The sequence below is a fragment of the Neodiprion lecontei genome, chromosome 1 (genome assembly GCF_021901455.1).
Source record: "Neodiprion lecontei isolate iyNeoLeco1 chromosome 1, iyNeoLeco1.1, whole genome shotgun sequence".
NCBI lineage: Eukaryota > Metazoa > Arthropoda > Insecta > Hymenoptera > Diprionidae > Neodiprion > Neodiprion lecontei.
The window spans coordinates 19,005,127-19,032,959 of NC_060260.1; the positions used below are offsets into that span (position 1 = coordinate 19,005,127).

Below are 27,833 nucleotides of genomic sequence, written 5' to 3' on the forward strand. Positions count from 1 at the left end.
TAAACCTCTCCATCATTTGACCGCAATCAAGATTCTTTTTGACTGGACCCCGGAATGCGAAGAGGCTTTTAAGAAATTAAAAGAAAATCTTATTTCTTCGCCGATTTTAGCTTATCCAGAGGTCGAAATTCCTTTTATTTTAGATACGGATGCATCTCTTTCAGGAATAGGCGGGGTTCTGTCACAAATTCAGGGAGGTCAGGAGAGAGTGATAAGCTATTTCAGCAGAGTTTTGAGTAAAACCGAGAGGAATTATTGTGTCACTCGTAGAGAGCTTTTAGCTGTTGTTAAGACCGTAGTACATTTTCACCATTATTTGTACGGCAGGAGATTTTTGATACGTACAGATCATGCTTCTCTCAGGTGGCTACTTTCGTTTAAATCTCCCGAAGGTCAGGTAGCTAGATGGTTAGAAAGGCTCGGTCAGTACGATTTTGATATTCGTCATCGAGCAGGAATTCATCATGGAAACGCTGATGCTCTCTCTCGAAGACCCTGCGAGGAAATGCCAGAGTGTAAACAGTGTGCACGATTAGAGAAAAATCGTGACCCCTCTCTTGTAATACGGAAGATTTCTTTCGAAAATAACCAGGAGGAATGGAGAAAATCGCAACAAGAGGACGACACTTTGAATCAAGTGAAGTCTTGGAAAGAAGCAGAAACTCGCCCGGACTGGCAGGATATATCCTTAGCCGAGCCAGATTTGAAAATTTATTGGGCTCAATGGGACTCTATTCTTTTAATTGATGGAATTTTATACCGAAAATGGGAATCTGCAGACTTGAAAGAAATCAGGTGGCAACTTTTGGTTCCCAGGTCACGAGTTCCAGAGATTCTTGCTCTTTATCATGATTCTCCTGCAGGCGGACACTTCGCTTCGAATAAAACTCTGGGCAGAATTCGCAACTTCTACTTTTGGCCCCGTTGCCGGATGGACGTTGAAGATTGGTGTCGACGATGTCGAATCTGCACGGCAAAGAAAGGACCTCGAGCGAAGGGACAAAGCTCTCTTCAGATTTATAACGTGGGAGCTCCATTTGAAAGGATAGCAATGGATATTCTTGGACCTCTCCCGATAACCCATTCTGGAAATAAATATGCTTTGGTTATTGCTGATTATTTTACTAAGTGGCCAGAAGTGGTCCCACTCGCTGATCAAGAAGCCTCTACTGTAGCGCAGGCATTCGTTAAAGAATTTATTTGTAGACACGGAGTTCCTCTAGAACTTCATACTGATCAAGGCCGAAATTTTGAGTCGACCTTAATGAAAGAGGTTACTCAGATTTTAGGGGTTAGAAAAACTCGTACAACTCCTTTGCATCCGCAATCTGACGGCATGATAGAGCGTCTGAATCGGACTTTACTACAATATTTGTCGTCCTTCGTAGAGCAGAATCAGAGAGACTGGGACTCCTGGATCCCTTTCTTCCTCTTATCTTACAGATCTGCGATTCACGAGACGACGAAACAGACGCCAGCCCTCATGCTTACTGGAAGAAATCTTCGACTTCCGTCAGATTTAGAGAAAGGCCCTGTTCCTGTGCAAAGACAGCATCAAACAGATTATGCCTTTTCATTACAACAACGTTTAGAAGAAATTCATCACTTTGCTAGGAATAGAATTTCTATGGCTTCAGATAAATTAAAAACTCGTTATGATATTCGAGCCAGAGATTTAAAATTTAATCCTGGAGATTCTGTTTGGCTCTTTCAACCTCGAAGACAGAAAGGACGATGTCCAAAACTACAAAGAAATTGGGAAGGCCCTTACTTAGTGGTTAACCGGTGTAACGTGGCAGTTCGGTTAGGCCTGCCCGTTACAAGAGACTCCCTGAACCCTGGGCGAGATCCCGGGATAAGGGTCTAGAAAATCGAGTCGCGGAATAATATCAGAGAGCGCCAGAACTGGAGTCACGCACCCGAGCTTCGAAAGGGACGAAATAGAGCATTGCGACCCAGATATTTCAGGCTTTTGTTTTTAATTTTTTTTTTTCGAGTGCACCGGCTACCCTCCAGTGACCAACTCCAATACCGAACATCTTTCGAGGCAAGGCGAAATCACGACGATCTTGCGGGAAGGACACCGAGGCTGCGGAGGGGGAGGCAACGCAGATCCCTGCAGCGAGGGAATCCAAGGCGGACGCGATTCCCGCTGGCGGCCGGCGCGCCGCAGCCTCCCCGCTCACCCCGCTTACGCCCAACCAAGGCAACCGCGAGGTACCAGCTAGCGACGAGGGAGCACCACCCCGCCCAACCCCAGGACTACGTAGAGCTGCGCGGGAGACGACATCGCGATCTAGCCTTAAGTTCTGCGCCGCGTAGAGACGACAGGTGCGCGGCAAGTTGCGCAATCCCCAAAATCGATGACCGATCGATTGTTGCGCATTCTTAGGGTGATGACGTCACGAAAAATTCGCGCGACGAGATCGGCGTTGCGACCATCCGAGATCACTCGAGTTCTGGCGGTTCACGAGAGCGAGTGAACGGAGCGATTGTGCGTTTTTTTTTTGGTATTTTGAGTTTTGAGTGATTGCGAGGAGAATGAGCCGACACGAGGGAGTTGGTCCCTTTGTCAATTGGATGTGGAGCGGTAAGCGTTGCTAACATTCTCGCGATCGAATTTCGAGGGTAATTGAGTACAGGCTGATCAGATGAAGGCTCGCCTTTTGGTAGTTTGCGTGTCGAAAAGTACTCGAAATTCGTTTGCCGATTCTTTTGCTTGGTGACCGTAGCCTGAGTTGCGCGTGAGAGAGTAACGTTAACTTCGGGGAATCCAGAAAATCGAGTCGAGCCACGGGTTGAGCCGAGACGTTATTGTCTCGAGCTTGAGTGTGACCGAAGTCCGTTACACGGGGTCAATTCACGTCATCCGGCACAGCTTCGATTATCGTACAGGTCGCGAGCAATCACGGGGAGCATTCGAATTCGCGACTGCGACCCGCCGTCGCCGAGGAAGTGAAGCTCGGGTGCGTGCTGATAAGCGTATGCGTTTTTAGAGGAGGATCGCGGGTGTCGCGACGAGCCTCGCATCACTTTAGTTATTTAATATTCTTTTTAGTTATTTGATATTCTTTTTTTTTCTTTCTTCTTTTTTTTTGTTTGTATTGTCAGTTAGTATTAAGTTGGCGATCAGCGCCATTGTGTAGAGGACGTTCGCGGGCAGCGCGTCGAGCCCGATTTTGTTTTTGGTTTTTAGGAAGTAGGATATTGTTAAGACGGCGACTAGCGCACGTAGGCCGTAGAGGTCTCCTAGATTTATTCAACTTTTTTTTTTGTGTTTTGTTTGTTTGTTATTATTTTTTTTTATTTTTATTTTTTTTTATTTGGAGTATTTCTACCTTTCGTATTTAGTTTAGGTAAAAGTGAAATTGTAGTTGGAATCGCGAAGGACGACTTGCGTGGTCGCATTATCATTCTTTTTTATTTTTTTTTGTATTATTTACTTTTATTTCTTTTGTTTTTGTTGTATCGCTGATGAGAAATATATCATTGGGATTTTATAGTAATTAAGCCACATCACGTGTTGGCGTACCTGTGTTGCAATTCTCTCGACCCAAACTTTACCCCTCCCCTCTCCGCGGTACTGAGCTACCGAGCATATAGTCGCGGTGTGTGTCGTATTAACGATTTCGAGGCGTGTTGATCACGCCAGGCGCCCAACAAACTTCGCGACATTGTTTTAGATCCAGGGTACATCGTGGACGCCAAATTATTGTGCACGCGGTAAGTTCCCGGTTATTTGCTCCGAGTAACCGAGGTGCAGAAAAATCCACGTCACAAATTGGCGCCCAACGTGGGGCCTTCGCGAAATTTCCGCTGGAAATTTCCGAGAAAGATAGTAGCGTTGCGCGTTTCGGAAATTTCGACTTAGCAACGGTTAGCGCGCGCGGAACCAAACAACAGCGTTCGGAGAATTCGGGGGAGAGAGGTCGCGAGACACTTCGGTCAAGCGTGTTGACGTTTGGAGCACAGCGGGACAGGTGTAAATACGTAGCGAGGAAATAAAATTGAATACAAAGGGTGGCGAATAACATCGAAAGGTTACGATTTACGACTCAGGCTACGATTTAACGAATATACCGGGTGACGAAAAAGTACCCCGTGTATATTCACACCTTACATTTCTAGTAATAGGAATAAAATCGCCTGCCATTATCGCCTATCTCTTGATTGTGTCATATTTTATTTTCTTTTGTTATTATTTTTGATTTCGAATTTCTTTTTGTTTTACACTGTCTTCTGCGGTTTCGGAATTATTTTTTTTTTCTTTCTGTTGTTTTTTTTTTGTTGTGGGTTCAACGACGGCTTTAAGCATTGCGGTCAAAGATTAAACATTTTTTTTTTTTTGTTTGTTGCTTTTCTTTCAGCTCGTCTTTTGTTTTTGGTTTGTGGTTTTCTTTTGTGGTTTTGTTTCATTTTGTGTGCAATATTTCCTTTGCTGGCGCTTTTGTTAAAATATTAGCGGTGATTTCACTAATACGAGGGGTCCATATTGGATACCCTTGCTTGCGCTCAGACTCTACCTACGGCTTTTGTCTTTTGATTCGAACAGTTTGATTTTGCGTTCTTGTATTTTCATCACTGTCCCTTTCTCTTTTTTTTTTTGCGTGCTTCTACCTTCATTTCTGCTCTTCATTTTCGCGGGTAAAGTCAACATGGCGGAAGTACCCATTGGCGCGTGGTTGTATGACATGACGAGCGATGAGCTCGAGTTGGCGTTAGTGACCGCGAGGGTAAATTCCACCGGTAGCCTACTGGTGCGTCGTGACCGATACGTACGACACCTCCTGCGTGAGCGCGGGGATTTGACGGTCACCTGGGAACCAGAGGACGAGGATGTCTTCGCGGGGTTGGCCGAATTAGCGACCATTCCGGAACCGGTGAGGGAACAGCCCCGAAGGGCTAGCGATTCGCAGCTGTTAGAACCCGTAAATATTACCATCGCGACCCGACTAACCACGGTCGCGACGACGAGTACGGTGGTGAGCGTAGCCGTCGCCTCGGCGGCCATCACCACCTCGGCGGTTTATGGTAGCGCCTCGCGACCGACCGCGTACCAGGTTCCGACGCAAATACCCTTCCACTCGATTCCGTTTTCAAGGGCGAGTGGAGCACAGGGGTACTGGGGAGAGGCCTCCCCAATCCAAGGGCATCGACATGGGCTCGAGGAACCCATCGGGGATTCTACCCGGCTAGTAGCGGGGCCGCCAGCTCCGCGGGTCGAGTTCCGGTCGCTGCCGGTCGATCCCGCCACAATTCCTCGCGATATGGCGACCGCTGCCCGGCCGACCTGGGCCCGGGATTCAAACATCGAATCGCGTACCCGGGATTCAAACATCGAATCGCGTACCCGGGAAACAATCCGTGACATCCCGAGGGCCCTGCGAGGGTGGAACCTCAAGTTCTCTGGGATTGGCGAGCCGAGTGTCGAGGATTTCTTGACGCGGTTGGAAGAGTGGCGTAGTTTGTCGGAATTGAGCGAGAACGAAGTGTTGAGTTCGCTCACGATGATCTTCTCGGGCGTAGCCTTGGAATGGTTGCGTTGCGAACGGGACAGCTGGGTCACGTACGATGAGTTTCGCGCGGCATTACGGTTGTGGTTCGGGGACGGGACAGTCGGAAGTCGCGTGGAGGACCAGGCTAGGTCGCGAACTCAGGGACCAGTAGAGTCAGTTACGGAATATCTTTCCTGCGTTCGAGGGTTGTTGAGACGGATGCCGCGTCCATACACGATGGAACAGCAACTAGACCTGGCCTTTAAGAACCTGCGTCCCGAAATTCGCGAAGTCCTCCGTCGAAGGGAAATTCGTACGTGGAGCGAATTAATCTGTCTCGCCACGGAGCGGGAACGAAACCTCGCGTTATCTCGCGAATACCGCCCCCCGCCCACGCCGAAAGAATCCTTCATTAGTGAACTAGCGTGCCGGACCAAAACCGCGGCGGCTCGAGGCGAACCGGGATTAGCCGCAATTACCGAACCAGGGGTCGAGTCAACCGTAGCGCAGACGATCGAGAAGCTACTCGCGGCCCAGGTGAAAGGGCTCGAGGAGAAATTGCTGAAGGCTATGGCGGTGGCGACCCAGAGGGGTAAGTCTAGCGGCGCACAGCCAAGTGGCGGAAGCCCGGCTTCAACGAGGCCGACCTCGCCAAAGTTACCCGCGCGAGGACCAAGGAGGGGAGCGACCCCCTCGGTTAACCAGCCGGCCCCTAGCGTGTCCCGGGCCGAACAATTTCGTGGCGACAAGGTGTGGGACAAAAAGCTATGCATGAATTGTCATCGTCCCGGTCACCGATTTAGCCGTTGCCCGGACCCCTTGCGAACCTTTTGCTACCATTGCGGGTACGACGGCGTCTATTCGACGAATTGTCCGCGGTGTTCGGGAAACCAGGGAGGGCAGCCTCGCTAAGTGTCGGCGCGGCGCCCCGAGTGGAAGACACCACGGCATTGCGTGGCGTCGAGGGGGAAATCGCGACGTGTTTTCCGATGCAAACCATGGAGTTCGGTCAACGCTGGTTTTTGCGGGTGTGCATCGGGGGCACATGGGTCAGGGCGTTGTTAGACACCGGCTCATCGCGAACATTTCTCGGTACGATCGGACACCAAATTGCGTTAGAGTACGGTCGACCGGTAAAATCACCCAGCTGTTCGAGTGTCGTATTGGCGAATGGATCGGTAGAATCAATAACCGGAGAAGTAGAGCTGCCGATAACGTTGCTGGGTGTCGCGCATAAGTTTTCGTTGCGGATTATCCCCACCTTAGTTGGAGATTGCGTTCTGGGAATGGATTTCGTGCGCAAATTTGGCTTTTCGATTGACGGCGCGCGCGAATCATGGAGAATCGCGAATATTCCGGAATACGAGGGAAAATTTGAGGAGGGTCACCCGATCCCCGTTACCGAGGTGTCAAGTTGTAGCGGTATCGTAGAGCTAGGGGATACCGAGAATCGCGAATTACAGGAATTCTTAGCGAAGGAATTACCGAAAGTCTCGGGAGACTTGGGTCTCACTCATCTCGCGGAGCACAAAATAGACGTGCAGGGAAGCGCCCCGATTAAACAGCGGTACTACCTCGTATCCCCGAAAGTGCAGGAAGCTATTAACGAGGAGGTAGACCGTATGCTCGCGGATGGAGTGATCGAACCCTCCCAAAGTTCGTGGTCGACGCCAATCGTGATGGTCAAGAAGCCAAACGGGAAATACCGGTTTTGTTTGGATTTTAGAAAAGTCAATAGCGTTTCGAAAAAAGATGCGTATCCGATCCCGTTTATGAACGGTATCTTGGATAAATTGCGGTCGGCCAAGTACATCTCGACTATAGACTTGAGTCAAGCTTACCACCAGATTCCCTTGACACCCGAGAGTCGCGAAATAACGGCGTTTACGGTCCCCGGTCGCGGATTATTTCAGTTTGTGCGGATGCCATACGGGCTTACCGGAGCCCCGGCCACCTTTCAGCGGTTAATAGACAAATTAATTACTCCCGAGATGGAGCCGCATGCCTTCGCGTATCTCGACGACATTATTGTAGTGACCACCGAATTTCGTTCGCACTTAAAATGGCTATCCCGCGTTATCGAACGGATAGTGTTGGCCGGGCTTACCATCAACCCGGAGAAGTGCGAGTTTTGTCGTAGCGAAGTTCGGTATCTAGGGTTCAAGGTGAACCAGGACGGCCTACAGGTCGATGCCGACAAGGTGGAACCGATTCTCGAATATCCCGCGCCGAAAAACCTGCGGCAATTGAGGTGATTTTTGGGTATGGCGTCGTGGTATCGAAAATTCATCCCCGAGTTCGCGAGCGTGGCGGAACCCCTTACCCGGCTATTGCGTAAGGATAAGAGATGGGACTGGGGTAGCGAACAGGAAGCGGCGTTCAAACGCATAAAAGCCGCGTTAACGTCGGCTCCGGTTTTAACGTGTCCCGATTTTGAGCACGAGTTCGTAGTACAGACCGATGCGAGTAGCTTTGGCATTGGCGCAGTCTTGACACAGACTATTGGCGGTATTGAGCGTGTGATCGCGTACGCGAGTCGGACAATGTCGGATGCGGAACGGAAGTATTCCACAACCGAACAGGAATGTCTCGCGGTGATTTGGGCCGTTAAAAAGTTTAGAGCATACCTAGAAGGATATCACTTCACGGTAATAACCGACCACGCGAGTCTAAAGTGGTTGCGGGAATTGCGAAATCCGACGGGTCGGTTGGCTAGGTGGGCGCTCGACTTACTCGAGTACGATTGCGAGATCAAACATCGAAAGGGGGCGATGCACCATGTGCCCGATGCACTATCGCGAATGTACGAGGGCGAAAACGAGGGGACGGAGCAGCTAGCCGCCCTCGACGTGGCTGGTGACGGCAAACCAGGGACGGAGCGTAAGGCCGTCTGGGAAGTCGTAGTCGATCCCTGGTACCAACATCGCGTCAAGGACGTCCTGGACTACCCTCACAAGTTCCGAACTTGGTCGGTGGTCGAGGGACGTCTCTACCATCTCCGGGCGGACCCCTTAGTCGAGCCAATACTAGCGGACTTGGCGCCGTGGAAATTGGTGCTCCCGAGGGAGCAGCGATCGCGGATTTTTGCGGAAGTCCACGAGGACCCCCAGGCAGGGCATCTTGGCATCGAGAAGACCTACGCGCGAGCGAGGGCCGACTACTACTGGCCCGGAATGTATCGCGATATAGTTTTGATGGTTCGGGCGTGCGAGCGTTGCCAAGAGTGCAAAGTACAACAGGTGCCACCAGCGGGCCTTATGGGTCGACGGGTCGTCGACACGCCCTGGACTGTGGTTGCGGCGGACGTCATGGGTCCCTTTCCCCGAAGTCGCGCCGGGTTCGAGTATTTGTTGGTTTGTGAAGATCTGTTTACCCGGTGGGTGGAGGTAGCGCCATTGCGAAAATCCAACGCGAAAAACATCCTTGCCGCGCTGGAAGATCTCGTGCTGTCCCGATGGGGTACCCCGGAGGTGCTCCTGACGGATAACGGCACGGAATTCGCGAATAAGGCCGTCGACGAACTGTGCGCTGCGTACCATATTACCCACGCGAAAGTACCGCCGTACCACGCGCAAGCTAACCCCGTTGAGAGGGTGAATCGCGTATTAAAAACCATGATCGTGGCATACATCGAGGCAGATCACCGGGATTGGGATGTACACCTTCACGAATTTCGGTTTGCGTATAATACCGCAGTGCATAGCTCGCTAAGAGTCAGTCCCGCGTTTTTAAACTTGGGTCGCGATCCCAAACCACGGATGCAGCTGCGACGACTCGTGGAAGGTCCCGCGGAAATCCCCGTTCCCCGTCTCGAAGTATGGGGGGACCGAATGGCGAAATTGGGTGAGCTGCGCGACTTAGTGACTAAACATCTCGAGGAAGCCCATGAGCGACAGGCACGCTATTATAACCAAGGGCACCGGGATATCCGTTTTGAAGTAGGGGAGTGGGTATGGAAGCGAAACCGAGTTCTGTCCTCGGCCACCCAACAGGTCGCTGCGAAGCTAGCCCCCAAGTTTGCCGGTCCATTTCGCGTTGCGCAGGTAATTTCGCCCGTCGTCTACGAATTAGAGGATAGCGACGGAGGGGGTCGTGGTAGACACCACATAAAGGATTTGAAGCGGTACGTGGAGTCTGAGGCAAGTACGCATAGAAACGGGGAGGAACCGTGAGGGGGAATTAGGCTTCTCGGGGAGAGGAAAGGGGTAACAGACGATAACTACGATCCTAACTAACTCTTCCCCTTAGTTGGCGGAGCGGTAGCGAGGCAAGAGGACGAGGTGAGGGCCATCCGAGATCTGTTGGCGTGGGAACGGACCCCGCGACCACCCGCCTCCATCGGATGGCACCCAGAGCGGCCGGCACCGGAGACCTGGCGGCAGTGGCTGCCAACAGGGGGGTGCTGGAACTGCTGGTGGCAGTTCCACAACTACCGGGACTGCGCCAAGGAGTTGGGGGTCTTCTGCCGCAGGTGTGGGTGGCCAGGGTATATTAAGCCCACCTGCCCCGACTGCCACGACCAACCCAGCAGGTCCGGTAGGGGACCCCCTTGCTGGCCACCGACGGAAGTTCCAGCGACCCCCGTAGCGAGGGAGATGGCCGCGATCCCCTCCTTGCTCGCGAGGTGGGTGCCACCACCCCCCGGATTTGCGTGGGGAGCCACCCCGCCGACCCCCCCTGTCGCGAGGGACGTCACCCCATCGAACCCCTCTGTCGCGAGGGAAGCCCCAGCACTCCCCCCCCCGATTGCGATTGCGAGTAGCGAAATCGAAGCCCTCCGTCAGCGGATCCTCGCGTCCGCCACCGGCCGGGGCCGCGATCGAGGCCGGCCGGGGCGGCGAGGCTAAGCCAACAACCGCCAAGATTTTTTTTTTTTCTTTCTTCTCTTTCTCTTTCTTTTCTCGTGTAATTTTTCTTTCTTCTTTTTTTTCTTATTATAATAAATTCTTAGCCCCGAACATGAATGGCGTCCGCTTTCTTTCATAGATCCCAGGTGGCGGGTTTTGAGAAAAATTTCAGATCCAGTGGCGAAGTAGAAAGCTCCCCGAGACAACCATGGCGTGAGGAAGGGGATCAGTTGAGCTCGCGAAGGATCCCAGAAGACACGGGAGAAAATCTTTTTTTTTGTTTTTTTTTGTTGTTTTATCGTCTTCTTGGGAGAGAATTCTCGGTGAGTACCGCGCAATAGCGTGTGAGTACTTCGAGCTTGCGGTCACCTCGCGAAGTTCGGCTCGCGGGATGCAGCGCTGGCGCTCTGGCACCCCACGATCCGTCTAGGGGGGGGGGAGTTGTAACGTGGCAGTTCGGTTAGGCCTGCCCGTTACAAGAGACTCCCTGAACCCTGGGCGAGATCCCGGGATAAGGGTCTAGAAAATCGAGTCGCGGAATAATATCAGAGAGCGCCAGAACTGGAGTCACGCACCCGAGCTTCGAAAGGGACGAAATAGAGCATTGCGACCCAGATATTTCAGGCTTTTGTTTTTAATTTTTTTTTTTCGAGTGCACCGGCTACCCTCCAGTGACCAACTCCAATACCGAACATCTTTCGAGGCAAGGCGAAATCACGACGATCTTGCGGGAAGGACACCGAGGCTGCGGAGGGGGAGGCAACGCAGATCCCTGCAGCGAGGGAATCCAAGGCGGACGCGATTCCCGCTGGCGGCCGGCGCGCCGCAGCCTCCCCGCTCACCCCGCTTACGCCCAACCAAGGCAACCGCGAGGTACCAGCTAGCGACGAGGGAGCACCACCCCGCCCAACCCCAGGACTACGTAGAGCTGCGCGGGAGACGACATCGCGATCTAGCCTTAAGTTCTGCGCCGCGTAGAGACGACAGGTGCGCGGCAAGTTGCGCAATCCCCAAAATCGATGACCGATCGATTGTTGCGCATTCTTAGGGTGATGACGTCACGAAAAATTCGCGCGACGAGATCGGCGTTGCGACCATCCGAGATCACTCGAGTTCTGGCGGTTCACGAGAGCGAGTGAACGGAGCGATTGTGCGTTTTTTTTTTGGTATTTTGAGTTTTGAGTGATTGCGAGGAGAATGAGCCGACACGAGGGAGTTGGTCCCTTTGTCAATTGGATGTGGAGCGGTAAGCGTTGCTAACATTCTCGCGATCGAATTTCGAGGGTAATTGAGTACAGGCTGATCAGATGAAGGCTCGCCTTTTGGTAGTTTGCGTGTCGAAAAGTACTCGAAATTCGTTTGCCGATTCTTTTGCTTGGTGACCGTAGCCTGAGTTGCGCGTGAGAGAGTAACGTTAACTTCGGGGAATCCAGAAAATCGAGTCGAGCCACGGGTTGAGCCGAGACGTTATTGTCTCGAGCTTGAGTGTGACCGAAGTCCGTTACACGGGGTCAATTCACGTCATCCGGCACAGCTTCGATTATCGTACAGGTCGCGAGCAATCACGGGGAGCATTCGAATTCGCGACTGCGACCCGCCGTCGCCGAGGAAGTGAAGCTCGGGTGCGTGCTGATAAGCGTATGCGTTTTTAGAGGAGGATCGCGGGTGTCGCGACGAGCCTCGCATCACTTTAGTTATTTAATATTCTTTTTAGTTATTTGATATTCTTTTTTTTTCTTTCTTCTTTTTTTTTGTTTGTATTGTCAGTTAGTATTAAGTTGGCGATCAGCGCCATTGTGTAGAGGACGTTCGCGGGCAGCGCGTCGAGCCCGATTTTGTTTTTGGTTTTTAGGAAGTAGGATATTGTTAAGACGGCGACTAGCGCACGTAGGCCGTAGAGGTCTCCTAGATTTATTCAACTTTTTTTTTTGTGTTTTGTTTGTTTGTTATTATTTTTTTTTATTTTTATTTTTTTTTATTTGGAGTATTTCTACCTTTCGTATTTAGTTTAGGTAAAAGTGAAATTGTAGTTGGAATCGCGAAGGACGACTTGCGTGGTCGCATTATCATTCTTTTTTATTTTTTTTTGTATTATTTACTTTTATTTCTTTTGTTTTTGTTGTATCGCTGATGAGAAATATATCATTGGGATTTTATAGTAATTAAGCCACATCACGTGTTGGCGTACCTGTGTTGCAATTCTCTCGACCCAAACTTTACCCCTCCCCTCTCCGCGGTACTGAGCTACCGAGCATATAGTCGCGGTGTGTGTCGTATTAACGATTTCGAGGCGTGTTGATCACGCCAGGCGCCCAACAAACTTCGCGACATTGTTTTAGATCCAGGGTACATCGTGGACGCCAAATTATTGTGCACGCGGTAAGTTCCCGGTTATTTGCTCCGAGTAACCGAGGTGCAGAAAAATCCACGTCACACCGGATAAATGATGTTGTTTATAGAATCCGAAGATCTCCTCATTCGCGTCAGAAAGTGGTTCACTTGGATCGTCTTGCTCCTTTTGAAGAGGATCAACCTGGAACAGTCTCTCCAAGACCAGGGACATCCTTCGAGGTTAGATCTTCAACCGAACACCCTTGACGACTGTGATCGACTTGACCTTCTTTACAGTCGATTATCGATTGGGAGAAGAATTTACCTTTCGGAATTCATTTGAGTAAAACTCGACCGCTTACGATTATTATTGAAGGAAATATCGGATGCGGAAAAACAACTTTCACCAAGAGGTTTTTAACAGATCGCCAGGTCTGTACACTTTTAGAACCTCTTGAAGAATATCGAAATGTAGCTGGAATTAATCTTTTAGATTTGATGTATCAGAACCCAGATCGTTATTGCTATTATTTTCAGCATTTCGCTCAAATGGTTATGTTAGATAGACATCTGCAGACGACTTCATTGCCTGTAAAGGTGATGGAAAGATCGATATTCAGTAGCAATTGTTTTGTAGAAGCTCGTCGAAGGTTAGGTAATTTTCGCGACTTCGAATCACATTTATTGACAAAAAATTTTGATCTTCTCATTCGCTCGTCTGAGCTCAGAGTAGATTTGATTGTTTATTTGCGAGTTTCCCCAGAAACTTCTTTTGCTCGAGTTAGTTCCCGTTCTCGTGAGGAAGAATCGAGTATTTCTTTAGAGCTACTCAGAACTATTCATGAGGTTCATGAAGATTGGCTAATAAAACAAACCTTTTCTTCTTTATCGGCTCCTGTTTTAGTTATCAATGCAGAAGCTACAGCCGATCAAGTTTTTAAAGATTTTTGTACTTCCTTAACATGTGGATAGTATATAGTTAACTTGTACTTGCTTTATTAAGGGTTTTGTTTCCTTCTAGAAACTTCTTCTCTGGAATCGAGTTTTGTGTCGGATAGGCTTTGGTTTAAGGAATAATGTGAAATGAGCCACGATTATTTTTCGAGGTCGATGAGCGATTGCTTGATTTTCACATTTTATTAACCTTAAGTGTCAGTTTTTGTGAGTACTTTTCAGGTTACTCGACACAGCCTTTTCCCATCCAATTTTTCCCCGATTCCTGAGGATGACTGGTGGTTTTATTTTGAAGAAGGACGCTGAAATAATTCAGATAAGATCGTTTCTTTTCTTTTGAATACATATTCAATTTATTTTATTCAAGTATTCTCCCAAATTCACTCAGTGAATTTGAATTGTTATACCACCACTCACATTTGTCCTCCAAACTCTAGGGTGTGCTGTCTCAGAAGAAGCTCTAGATTCAGTCACCCCCCGATTTCCTTATTTCCTATGAAGAGAAGTCTGTTTTCGTCTTATTTGGACCTGGAATTGTCGGTTCCCGTTTCGGTGTTTTCATCCGAACCTGTTTCGGAGGGATCCTTCATGAAGAAAATCGAATTTCTTCCCGACGTCAATCTGGGCCGTTGCGGAAAACTTTGTATTCATGAAGCCACATAACACTTAATAACACTAACCTTTATAAAACATGGCACATAAATTTTTGAGATTATTTAACGCTCAACTATCTGCTCAAGGTTTTCTGTGGTTTACCTTGAGACTGTGGGCAAATGCCAGATAGTAAAAAAGGGAGTTCTTAAATTTTTAGAGCCACAGCTCCAACTCACCTTTGAGCACTGACTACTAGAATACTTTTATAATTATTTTATCTTTCCCGAGTCGGGACGACTCTTTTCCTCGGGGGGGAGTAGTGTTACAAAGGGTGAAATCACCCGTTTTGCCCCCTCTTTAATGATCTAGTAGTCAGCATAGATAAAAGACGTTTATAAACCTCTTATGTCTTTAAAAAGAATAAGGTTGCTGCGCCAACCGATATTATTGTAAAAACAGTCTTGTTTCAGACTTTAAACAAGAAACACGTATATTGTGTTGGTTTCCGGGTTATGCGTAAGTGAAAAGCACAGTTGAAAAAACAATCTGAATAGTTTAATTTATAGGTAATTGAAGTGTGAAACAGTACAAGGTATATATGTTATGTGTTTACGCGTCAGCGGTCACGACAAGTGTAAAGAGATATTCAAAAATACAAAGGTATCTAGCACGTGAGGCGTGCAATGTGTATAGGTTTCAATAGATGTCAGCACGTCATCGATTTGGCTGGAAGATAGAGTGTCGTTCTATTCTCAACACTTCCCCTCAATCGATCGACCAGCTTTCTGAACGATTTGCTTTACCCCATGTTCATAAGCTCACGACATCTTCGATGTTTCACCCCGTTCAGTCCCTTTGTCATGATGTCAGCTGTCATCTCCTCCGTCGGCAGGTACTTCAATTCAATAACTTGGTCCCTGACTGCTCTTCGGACATAGTGTTGTCGAATTTCTATATGTTTACTTCTGGAATGAAATGCAGGATTAGCAGCTAAATTTTTAGCTCCCTGATTATCGTTGAAAATAACGGTTGGTGATTTTTGAACTTCATCCAGTTCTCTCAAAAATCCTCTAAGGTACGAGGCTTCCTTTGCTGCTTCAGTGAGCCCCATATACTCTGCCTCAGTAGATGATAAAGCAACAGTTCGCTGCTTTCTCGCCTCCCAGGTGATCGGTCCATTCCCCAGTACAAAAATTATGCCCGTGTATGATCGTCGATCAATCGGACACGACCCCCAATCAGCATCGACGTACCCCTCGAGTGTTCTCTGATCTTTTCCGAAGACAATTCCAAGGTCCGTAGTTCCTCTAAGGTATCGAAGCACCCTTTTTGCTGCTTTCCAGTGTTCTGCTGAGTACCCCGTATTGAACTGGCTAAGCCGGTTTACAGTAAAAGCTATGTCCGGTCTCGTGCTCACGGCCAAGTACATCAGGCAGCCGATCAGATCTCTATACGGGTACAAGTCTAGCTTCTCTTTTGGGCATTCTTCGATCTTCTCTAATTTGGTGTTAGGTTCCATCGGCGATCCGACTGACTTGCAGTCCTTCATCTTAAACCTTTCCAAAATCTCTTCGCAATATGCTCGTTGGGAAATTTTTATCCTCCCACTCTGATCAGTGAATTGCAAGCCTAGACATTGTCTTACTTCTCCAAGATCCTTGATCACGAATCTCTTCTTAAGTCCTTGCTTCATGTCCTGCATCCAGTTCAAGTCCTTCGATGCCATCAATATGTCGTCAACATAAACCAGCATGATCATACAGTCCGTTCCTCGCTTTGCAAAGTATACGCAGTTGTCAGCCTGTAAAGACTGCATTCCAAGTTTATTCAAAACTGTGTTAAGTTCTTTATTCCACTGATGACCTGCTTGCTTTAGTCCGTACAGGGCTTTCTCTAGCTTGCAGACCTTTTCTCCACGACTGATTTCCTTGATCATCTTTGTCATGGCATCTTTGTCGTAACTTTTTCCCTGCTTTTTCTCCATTCTTGCAGCTATTTCAGGCAGTGATTCAACAAATAATTTCGGTATTTCCATGAAAACGGTTTCTTCCAATTTTGCGTTCAAGAAGGCAGTAGCGACGTCGAGATGATGAATTTTCATTCCTTTCATCATGGCTGTTGCTACAAGTATTCGTACAGACGACATTCGTGCCACGGGTGCGAAGGTTTCTCTGAAGTCTATTCCAGGGCGTTGATTGTAGCCCTTAGCTACCAATCGAGCTTTCCTTCTCACCGGCAATCCATCGGTTCCATACTTATTGCAGAGTACCAGTCTGCATCCAATGGTGCTTCGATCCTGCGGTCGGTCCACCAGCTTCCAAGTGTTGTTTTCCAGTAATGCCACGAATTCATCAACTATGGCATTTCTCCACTCGTGTGCCTCATTACTAGCTAAAGCGTCTTTGATAGATACTTCGGCCAGGCTTGCTTGTGGGTCGTCTGCTTGATCCTTTTCGGTTTGTGTCTGCGTCGGAATCATGTTATATATCTTCTTTCTTCTTCCCCTAGAGCCAGTGCTCACTAGTTTTGGCCTACCAGGTCCTCTTCTAAGTTCTTCCGGCTGTGGTTCCTCGAAAAATCGGTCCTCTCTTGTCAGGTTGTCTTGTAGGTTGGACTGGTCTCCCAGTGCGTCGATACTTTCTTCGAATACACTGTCTCCAGATGAACTATTATTTTCTGAAGAGTCAGTACTGTCATCGACAATTGCTTCAGCTTCCTCATAATCACTTTTCTCCGATGTTGGTCGGTTTTCAGTTGAAGTTGTGCTTGCAGGTGTCAGTTCAAACTTTATAACCCCTCTTTCATATGTACCTCCTTCTGAGGGCCTACTTGTATCTTGTTCTAAAGGTATTTTTCGTGCAGCAGCTTTCATGTTTTTCATTGACAAACTGGACGATTCCAGAAATTTCACGTCTCGAGTTGATATAATCTTCCTTTCATTCAACATCCAAACTCTGTAAGCCTTGCATTCTTTCGAATATCCTATGAAGATACATTCCTTTCCACGAGGGTCAAACTTACCCTTGCCAGGAGTTTTATCAAGCATAAAGGCTCTGCATCCAAACGTCTTCAGATACGAGAGGTTTGGCTTTCTCCCAGTCCATTTTTCAAAAGGCGTTGCACCTTTCAGTATACTCGAGGGACATCTATTGCGAAGGTAGTTCGCGGTGGCTACTGCTTCCGCCCAGAAAGATCCAGTCAGCTGAGACTCGATGAGCATGCAGCGTGCCATATCGTTGAGTGTACGATTTTTCCGTTCCGCCACCCCATTCTGCTCAGGTGTGTAGGGCACAGTGAGCCTCCTTTCAATCCCGTTTTTCTGTAAATATTCGTCAAAGTCAGTATTACAGTATTCCCTTCCATTGTCTGACTGTAAGCATTTTATCATTCTGCCCGACTGTTTTTCAACTGTGGCTTTATAATTTTTAAAAACTTCGAAAACATCGCTCTTCTTTTTCAAAAAATATACTTCGCACCACCTGGTGCTGTCCTCAATGAACGTTACATAGTACCATGCGCCTCCATGTGATTGTTTACGCATCGGTCCACTTACATCAGAATGCACCAATTCGAGCAATTCTGTTTCTCTTGAGGATTCTTTCGGAAAAGGAGCACGAGTAAATTTACCCTGCATGCAGATTTTGCAAGGAGGTAGCTTCTCATCTTTCCTCATTTCTATTCCCAGGATGTTTCCTTTACTGACCGCCTCGACCAGGTCCTTCTCGTTCAAATGTCCTAGTCTTGTATGCCATTTTTCCAGCATCGACTTTTCCTCACAATCAGTACCATCGGCGCTCCATGCGTTCTGGGACTCTTCTCGCAGATAGTACAGGCCATTCACTCGTTCTGCGATCATCGTAATATTTCCATCCTGATCTCGCACTAGGGCGTCGTGTTTCCTGAAAGTGACTTCGTGATGTTTGTTAGTAATTTTCCCAACAGAGATCAAATTTGTCCTCAGATCAGGGACATATAGGGTCGTTTCCAAGTTGAGCACAGTCTTATTAATTCCATTATCAGCTACAACTTTTACAGTTCCCTCCCCTTTGATTTCTGTACATGAGTTACTTGCAAGATTCAGTGATTTGTGTTCAGACTTACTCATATCGATGAATTTGTCAACATCCCCACACAAGTGTGAGGTGCACCCACTGTCGAGGCACCAAGTACCCTGTGGTTTAATTGGGTCAACCTTCAGTGCGGCTTCCTGCGTTGGAATTGCAATGTAGCTCATTTCAGCGTTGGCGCTCATGGGCTGCGTGTCCTTCCTCCTTCCGCAATCTGCTGCTTTATGTCCAACTTTTCCGCATCTATGACATCTAAATTTAAACGACGACGTACCTTCGGATGTGTCCTCCTTCCCCTTGTTCGCATGTGGTTTCCCTTGCCATTTTTTCTTAAAACGACCGCTTTTGTTCGCCAACATGGCGTTTGGTACAGCTTCCGGCGTTCTTCCCTTTCTCGCGTCGCATTCTTCTAGAATCTTCACCTTCAATATTTCTGGTTCGGGCAAAACGTCTCTCGTTTCGATCGCACAGCGAAAATTCTCAAAAGCTTCCGGTAAACTATACAGTAACATAATCGTCAGTTGATCTTTATTGATTACTACATCCATTTCCTGCAATTTACCTACAATGTCGAAAAATTTTCGCACATGATCACGTACATCGTCACTTTCGGCCATTTTGTGTAAGGTCAGCTGCTTAAGCAGCGCTGCCTTTTTGGCCGGCCCGCTTGACTGGTACACTGATTCTAATTTTGTCCAAACTTCACGTGACGTTTTGCAACCTTTTATTTGTTGTAATTCTGTGGGGCTAATCGCGAGTATAATGTCCGAACGCGCTTTTCTGTCCATATCGTCCCACTCTGCCGCAGCTGTACTCGCTGATACATCTCCCGGTTTCACATCGGGTCGGGCCTTTTCACCGCTCACATATTTCCACGTTTCATTTTTAATTAGGATAGCTTCTGCCTGAATTCTCCACGTATCATAATTATCTCTATGCAGTGGTTCGATACGCACTATATTACCGGCACTCATGGCTGTTTTTCGCGAAATTTCCAATTTCTTCGAAACGCGCTTAGCGGATCGAACACGTGATCGCACAGTCACGATCGCAGATTGTTCTCCTTTTATTTTTACACTGAGCTAAACCCTTTTTCACTTATGTTTTATTTTATAAACAATACTGGGCCCATAACCTGTTGGTTTCCGGGTTATGCGTAAGTGAAAAGCACAGTTGAAAAAACAATCTGAATAGTTTAATTTATAGGTAATTGAAGTGTGAAACAGTACAAGGTATATATGTTATGTGTTTACGCGTCAGCGGTCACGACAAGTGTAAAGAGATATTCAAAAATACAAAGGTATCTAGCACGTGAGGCGTGCAATGTGTATAGGTTTCAATAGATGTCAGCACGTCATCGATTTGGCTGGAAGATAGAGTGTCGTTCTATTCTCAACATATTGCATTAAAAGCATTTATCACGATATTTTTGTTCACGCCTTTGATTTGATAATAAGTAAACTCGCGGATCCATATTTTATTAACGTAACGCCTAAATCGTTACAATATCATTAATTACATTTTGTTAGAATCGAAGTAAGCGAATAAAAAACCGTTGATTCTTGTTCTCGAGAGACCACTGGTCTCGATAAAAGTTACTTTTTTGTTGCCTGAGGCTGTTTAGAAAATAATAAAATAATTTTTTCTCTGAACATCTACGATGTAATCTCGAAAACGAGACTCGTAATATAATTAAACGATCAAACGAACTTACCTGTTGTGAAGTTCGATCGTAATTATATGTAGAGTCTCGTTTGAGATGATTACATCCCACCCATTGAACGTTTTATTTCCGTTCGTTTCTATCATTCCCTCCCCCTTTATTTATTGAAATGTGTTTGTTTTATTATTTTCAATCCTTATGGAGTACTTTAAACAATATGACTTGGAGAAGGAACAACCGCAGCGCCAGGGGGCCAGGCGCTCTCTTTTTTTTATAAGCTCTGAATATTCGTGACACACTAACGTGAAGTAGACGGTACTACGATGTAATCATCTCAAACGAGACTCTACATATAATTACGATCGAACTTCACAACAGGTAAGTTCGTTTGATCGTTTAAATATCTGGTACGATGTTTAAGTTGAATAGAATTGGTAACGAATGTCATTGTTCGTTTAATCAAATTGGTTCAAAGTTCCAAGGTATGTATCAAAGTGCTACAATTTACCCGGCCAATAGAAGTTCGGAGAATTGAAGGAAACACCAAAGTATTTGTAGCTAGTTTTCAGTCGATTTAAGGTTATAGTAATCTGCTGCAGCTAAATCCAGATATTTTTTGAAACTTTATCGTTACGACCTCTAGACTTTAGATTCTTTTCCCACACTTTTCTTTACAAGCTACATTATACCTTGCATCTTCCGATCACCACCCTACTGCTTCGGTTCCCATATCGCATCAGCAGAATACTCCTACACCTAAGCCCTTGCATTTTTTTCCCATATATTCATACTCTGAATTCATCTTTCATTCGGGCAACATCTAAATTCACCTCCCTTTCGTTTTTTAATTCCCCCTCCACATCTTGTTATTGTACTCTTCATATCTTGTACAGTAAATCAATTATGTACTCAAACAGTCAACTCCTGAATACAAGTTTCTCTTATTTCTTCTTATCCTTCGTACGTGCACGTAGTCGACGGGTTGCGAATCCGAAATAAACCGTAACAACATCACGACTGGATGTGGATGCGATCATTGATAACCGCTCGTCGGGATCACAATGAACTACACCGTAGCATTATCATGCATCAATCTCTACTTCAACATGTCTTAACCTTTTAATTTACCCTGGGCCGCTCAGCGTCATATCTTTTTTTGCAGGTCTTCATTTATTAAACTACTTTTTTGCTAACAACTGCCAAGTTTTTTCGTTTCATACGGTCCCCAAAATATTTCTAGATTTATAAAAATATAAAACTCATCAATCTTTTTAAGCAAAAATAGCACATGTAAACAAATGGTCGGAATTTGTACTTTTCCGCTGATCCACAATTAAAATTCGAATGCGCATTTTTACACGAACTTAATACGTACCAACAAATTTATCTTCTTGTTGATCTTATTTGTCCGCCATATTGGGACCGCCATTTGGAGTTTTCTAATATAGAGTTCATGTTTGTAATCAGTAACCCTAAAAACTCATGCATGCAAAATTTCAAGTAAATCGCACGTAAGGAAAAATGTATGCTTGAAAGGGTTGAGAAAAGAGGATTTCGAGGTATCTAGGGTTCATTATTGAGATTACCAAATACACCGGATTCTAAGTGGACATTATGGCATCGAGTAGTGGGTGGGGGTAAGAAATCAGAAAAACCGACAATCAGAATGTCCAGAATTCCGAATTTAATAAACTCGAATAAAAAATATGAGAGAACAGATACTATCAGAAATTTTAAGTTCCGAATAGTGCCCAATAAAAAGCTGCAGTTTACCTAAAATGTATTTAGTAGAGGGCTCTATTGTCCGAACCCACTGACTTCAGAGAACGTTAATCCAAGAATTCAGAAGTACAGAATTTAATAATGTATAGAGTCAATGTTCTAGAGAATGAATTTGTAGAAAGTTTCATATTCTCAAATGTCCAAATATTATAGAAGTAAAAAATAGAACTTCATCATCTAGAAACGGCGGAAAACAGATATACAGAATGTAGAAGGGTCATTATTCAGAATCGTACAATTCAAAAAGATCAGTATTCCGAACGTAACCGATCAGATGGCTTAACACCAGAATTTCACATTCTGAGTCTATCCAACTAATCTATTTTGCCTTGTAAAATGTTTTATATACAGAATCGAATAAATTCTTTTCTCAATACTTAATAATGAAGAAAGAATGCAACGCAACTGGAGAACTGTGAGTTTTTAAAGCTGTTGGGTTAGGCCTTTAGAGTGTGGCCAACGATGTGCCTGTTCTTATTTGCTGACTTATAAACTGCTCACGTCGCGAACAAGCTGAATAACAATATCTTCGGGCTAGCATTTAGCTCAGGTTTTCACATATTTGCAATGGATACTTATTTCAAATTACGTTGCCCTACCTGATTAACCATTTCATACTAAGTTTTATCAAAATCAAATATCTTTTAGAATTTACGTCCACCGTCTTGGATCCGCTAATTTGAATTCTTGACCTTTAAACACAGATTCGTAATCAACAAGTTAAAAATCATTCCATACTAAGTTTTATCGAAACGAAATAACTTTTAGAATTCTCATCCGCCATATTGGATCCGCCATTTTGTATTATAAAATTTCGAGTTCCCCAACACCCCAGGTAAGCAAAATTTAGACTGAATCGCATGTAAGAAGAGATGCGTGCATAAAATGCTTAACTAACAATCAGATAGGAGTGTCAGAATCTCGAATTTTATGCAGGTGCATCAGGTGTATCTTTTCATCTGCAATATTTTTATATCTTTAAAAGATTGAATACGACTTTTGATATCATAAACTTATATTTCTTGGCTTCTGATATGATATGAGTTGACTCTTCTGATATATTGCGATTCTTCATTCTGATGATTCTGATATACTGCAATTCTATATTCCGAGCTTTCTATGAGATTAGGTACTACTCGAAGTTCTAACCATTCTGATTCTTGAGCCTTCGTATTTATGAATTCGAATAGATGAAAATTCTACTTTATGATCCATCTGAAGGTTATTTATTTGTGTTTGTGAGCAATCGCATTTGCCTCATTCTGCTAATGGCCTTTCGGGATTTTCACCAGTTGTGTATTCTAAATTCTATAACTTCAAATTTCGATACCTTTATATTCTACTTCCATTATTTCTGACTCAATGAAGATTCACCACTTTGTTCTTTCGTGACTGTGAGTTTTCGATACATCTTTGTTCGGAATTATGACCATTCTAATTTTTGGTTTTTCTGATTTTTTACCCGCACCCCACACAGAGAAAGTGATTCATGGACGGCTAATTTTTCGAGTATATATGAGTCATTCCCTGTAAGTATTAATAATTCCAATGAGTTTTGGGTCACCCCAATAAAATGTGACTGACTTTTGAGTTGACTTTGATGATGAGAATAAAATGTAATTGATTTTACTAAATATTGTTCCAAAAATTTTGTGGGAATGTAATTAAATTACATGAATGCACTTAAATTACACAAATGCAATACTAAATAGTAAATACTCAAAGTTATTAGTAATCGAATGAATTTTAATGACAACTGCACAAAGTAATAAATAATTAAATGGATTTTTATTACAAATGCTCACAGTATAGAGTAATTAAAAGCATTTTTATTACAAATTCACAATGTAACGAGTAGTTAATTGTGAATTTTTTACTATAGGGGGCAATTTGCAAGGTTGAACTTGCAGCTTGTTTTAGACTTGCACTAACTTTCGCGTAAACTCTTTGTTGTTTTTCGTAAAATTTCACAATGCTAATCATCCTGTAATGTAATTTGCAGAATATTGAAGCCTGGTATCTCAAATTCTGCTAACAATTAGAAAAAAATCGATACTAATTACATTCGTAACTTGTAATTGAAATTTTTATAATTTTATTTGATTTTAATTAGCAATTTTCTTTCTTTGAAATATATACAGAATATAATTAATCCAAAAAACCTCCAACACTAGTTATAAGTAACTTGTCCACAGTAAATGACATATTCAATATTATTGACTATGTATAACCATGTGTGTGATTTATTATTTATTTGACATTTATACCTGCATTTCGATAAAAAATTTTGAACCGTCTGGAATGAAATTTATTTGAAATGCTATAGCGACCCACCAGAAAATGATTCTATGATTATTGGTTGAAATAAGACAGTTGAAGTAATCAAGCATGCTTCTAATTTTATCCAATCATCGATATTTCTACTTGCCATTTTCCAGCTTTTTCGATTTCATGATCGAATTCTCAGACTTTCAATACAGAACAGTCCATCACGTCGAAAAATAACTCCGTAGTTATGATTGAAATATTGTTCTCTGTGTTCAATTCTTTTCCCATGTAATTATTGAGACTGGAGTTTTGAGAAAAACTCACTCAACATCTATGAAGGGGTTTTTGAATTCATTTTTCAATTTGAAAACTCACTCAAAGTTAGATACGGAGTTTTATATGCCACTTCTCTGCCACAAAGTTAACCACCTGCTGATGAAGCAACTTCTTACACAGCATATTTACGGAATCTTTTTCAGTCCTATAAATCTCTCCAAGATCTGCCTAAGGTAAGTGTACCAATTATTGTCGCCTTTTGACGCAATTATTGACCATTTTATTTTTCAAAATTAAAAATTAACGGTGAATTTCTCGATGACTAAGACCAATTGCTAGAGCGTTAAACACTATAAATTTATTTTTTGGTAATTGAAGACCTACAAATCAAACAGATGAAACCAAAAAAGGTCAATAATTGGGACCGGTTCAGTAACTGGTACACTTACCTTACACCTAAATTCGTATTCGTAATGATACTTTGAACCTTATTAACATATCATGAGATTTTGAATATTTGTGAACCTTGAATCTATGAAAATGTGTTTTAAAAAATCTATGTTCATACTGTATATTTAAAGCATATACGTATAACCACTTGAAAAAGTAAAACATCAAACTATCACTGCTGCTACAGACAGTCCTGATTTTCATGCCTGCCTACTTATTGTAATACCTAAATTCACAAAAAAAAGTCGCGCAACGGGAAAAGGCGTTTTCAACTGAAAAAAACTGGCACACTCACACACTGAAAAATAAAAGAATACGTATAAGAATGATTTAGCGAATTCTAAAAGTGTTGGCAATTGAATTGCGTTCTCGAGTTGCTTTAAAATCGAGGAAGTACGTGAAATGTAGGGAATAAGTAAAGCACATGCACCTCTTAAGAACTCCATACGATTTATACATGAAAATATGAGGAATCCAAAATTGCTCTGCAGAAGCAACTTTATCGCGAAAAAAGATGAAATTTTTCATGGGAAGATTTAAGATGAAAATAAAAGACGAAGTAAAAAAAATCATCGCACACGATGAGGTGGGTTATACGCGTATAATGGCGCGGTAGAGGTACAGCCGGGGTGCGTTGGTTACGTCATATCTTAGCGTTACGCGCAAGCGCTCTAAACGGATGCTGGGTACGTGTTGATCGTTAACCACCTTGTGCCTTATGCCCTGCGACTCGATTCATGCGAAGGACAAGCCTTTGCATATTCCAGGCGAATACAGAGAGCCAGAAAATTGAACAGACAAAATGAAAGGTAAGAGGCATTTTCTTGTCATCATACACACATGTTGCATAGGTATGCAGAACACAAAAATGAGAAAAAGATAATATAGTCGGGAAAAGTGTGAAACAATCTCTACACGTTGTGCTTGTACAGGGTGTACCATTTCAAGTTGAAATGCCAAATACCTTAGGAAATGTATATCTATTTAACCCTTTGAAGTATACATTTTTCCTCACAGCCAAATTCCGTGAAAGTGGGTGTGTTATGGGTTCTCGAGGTAGCTGGTTTCAAAAATGGGTTCAGATTTGAGAATTTTCTAAAATCCAAATTTGTCGATCTAATATGAGCGAATAGCATCAATTTTTATATTTTCAGTACGCCATATTGGATTCGCCATTTGGAATTTTGAAATTTTTTCATCACATTTATTTTTAGCGACCCCAAAAATCCAATATTACCAAGTTCCAATTTTCTAGTCTCCACAACCGTCCCACAATTACATTCATTCTTTGAAAACATGCATTTTCACCCGTTTGATTATTTATAGTATTCACTATATTCGCGGAATCTTCATAATCCCTTTTAAAACATCGAGATTGACATCTTAGAAGTCTGGTTATGCAAAAAAAATGACAGCGACATCTCAAAAATTGAATGTAAATTTTGAATAACCGATTCAAAAAAGGTGTGTCATATATGAGACGCTATGCCAAAAATAATTGAGTTTTGCAGGAAATGCTTTTGGAGAAAGCCTTAGAGTTGTCAGGATGACGTTCAGATGTGGTGCCTAACAACTACCTTCACCGAGAGAACTCTTCGGTTGTGCTCACTATACATTCTGTAACTATTTTCATTGTACACCATAACCGAAAAATATCATTCCGGGTACAAATGAAATTCCGTTTTGTAGCCGTAATCAGAAGATCAAGTATGCGTAGCTATCGTTTTTTATTATGGTCTCTCGTACCATATTTTCTTGTTATTATTTCGCTAATTTAAAACTACTGCAATAGTAAATAGAAGTTAAAGGCTTTTTTGAGTTTAAAAAATGTAGTCAACTTGATAAACATATTTAATATTGCAGCAACCAGAAAATCTGTTATTGACAACTACATTTACAATAAATAGTTATTTATATCAGGTTTTCTTGTAATACCAATAATATTTAAACCGTTGTTGCAACGATACCAATTCTATTACAATTTCCTAGTACCTAACTATAACAAATGAAACTTTTCTCAGCGTACTTACGGGAAGAATATCGGACCTCTGCATCACGGATTTGGCCAAAACTCCTAACGCTGTTTCGTTTTTCCTCTAAATATGGAGCTTCTGATGTGTAGTTTCATCGATTGGGCCGTTCTTCTGCACTACTCGTACGGTTAAAATTGGACCCATCTTTGTCAGCCGTTTAGTAAGGTAGAAAAATGGCAACTACTTTTCAAAATATCCGAAAGAATTCAAATTAGGAACGAAAATTTAAGATGGCCTTGATATCTCCTTACTGAGTTCACTAAGAAAGTAATTGTTAGCGCCATGTGATATCCTTTCTAAGCAACAACATTTTCACATAAAACATTTTTCCATGAAATCTATTTACCAATAGGCATTTGACCTATGACGATAATACGTAATTATAAAAGTGCGCGCTAAACTTTACGACTCACAACTGATTATACGCACCCATTTAATTCCTCGTAGTGGTGCAAGATTTAATACGTCATTTATATAATTTAAAACTAATTTGCACACTAATCTTTAAAAACGAACATCTTACAGGAACGGTCTGACAAGACGCACAACAGAAAGAACACCATAAATGGATTTTACATCAATAACGGAACCTGTTGGGTCAAACTTCATGGATAAGTGATAAAACCGTTAATTTAATAAAAAAAAAAACTGTTAAGAATAATTAGAAATTGACAAATAAATAGCAATATAAAAAACAATTGATACAAAAGAACTAATTGGCTAAACAACCGTATTTTACCTTGTGTATGATTGTGTGAATGAATATATGAGTATGTAATTTTAAATGTAACGAAATAGATGATGTCCATATATTTATATGATCAGAGAGTTAGAAAAGTAAAATTCAATGGCACGAATGATTAAAAGATTTCTATGGTTATTTATATTTTATTTATTTAAATCAATATCTGATGTAACTGTCATAGTTATCATCGTTCTTGTTCTATTTTTTGTATGCTTGTCCATTTTCTTATGATTACTGAATCAAATTCTTAACCTTCCCGTTGTTTACATATGTCTCGTTATTATATAAAATCAAAACAAATATTCACAGTCCATTGTACTAAAAATGG

The 27,833-nt window shown here is 43.8% G+C and overlaps 1 protein-coding gene and 1 long non-coding RNA gene across 5 annotated transcripts in view; one reads left to right on the plus strand and one right to left on the minus strand.

Moving 5' to 3' along the window:
• The window catches only part of LOC124292641 (two pore potassium channel protein sup-9-like), a 1,036,556-nt gene that overhangs the window by 799,078 nt on the left and 209,645 nt on the right, over positions 1–27,833 (minus strand). The gene's annotated exons all lie outside the window — the stretch shown is intronic.
• Positions 26,280–27,385, plus strand: LOC124292643. Its single transcript, XR_006902531.1, has 3 exons — positions 26,280–26,346; positions 26,749–26,925; positions 27,286–27,385. It is a non-coding gene; the product is annotated as an uncharacterized LOC124292643 (long non-coding RNA).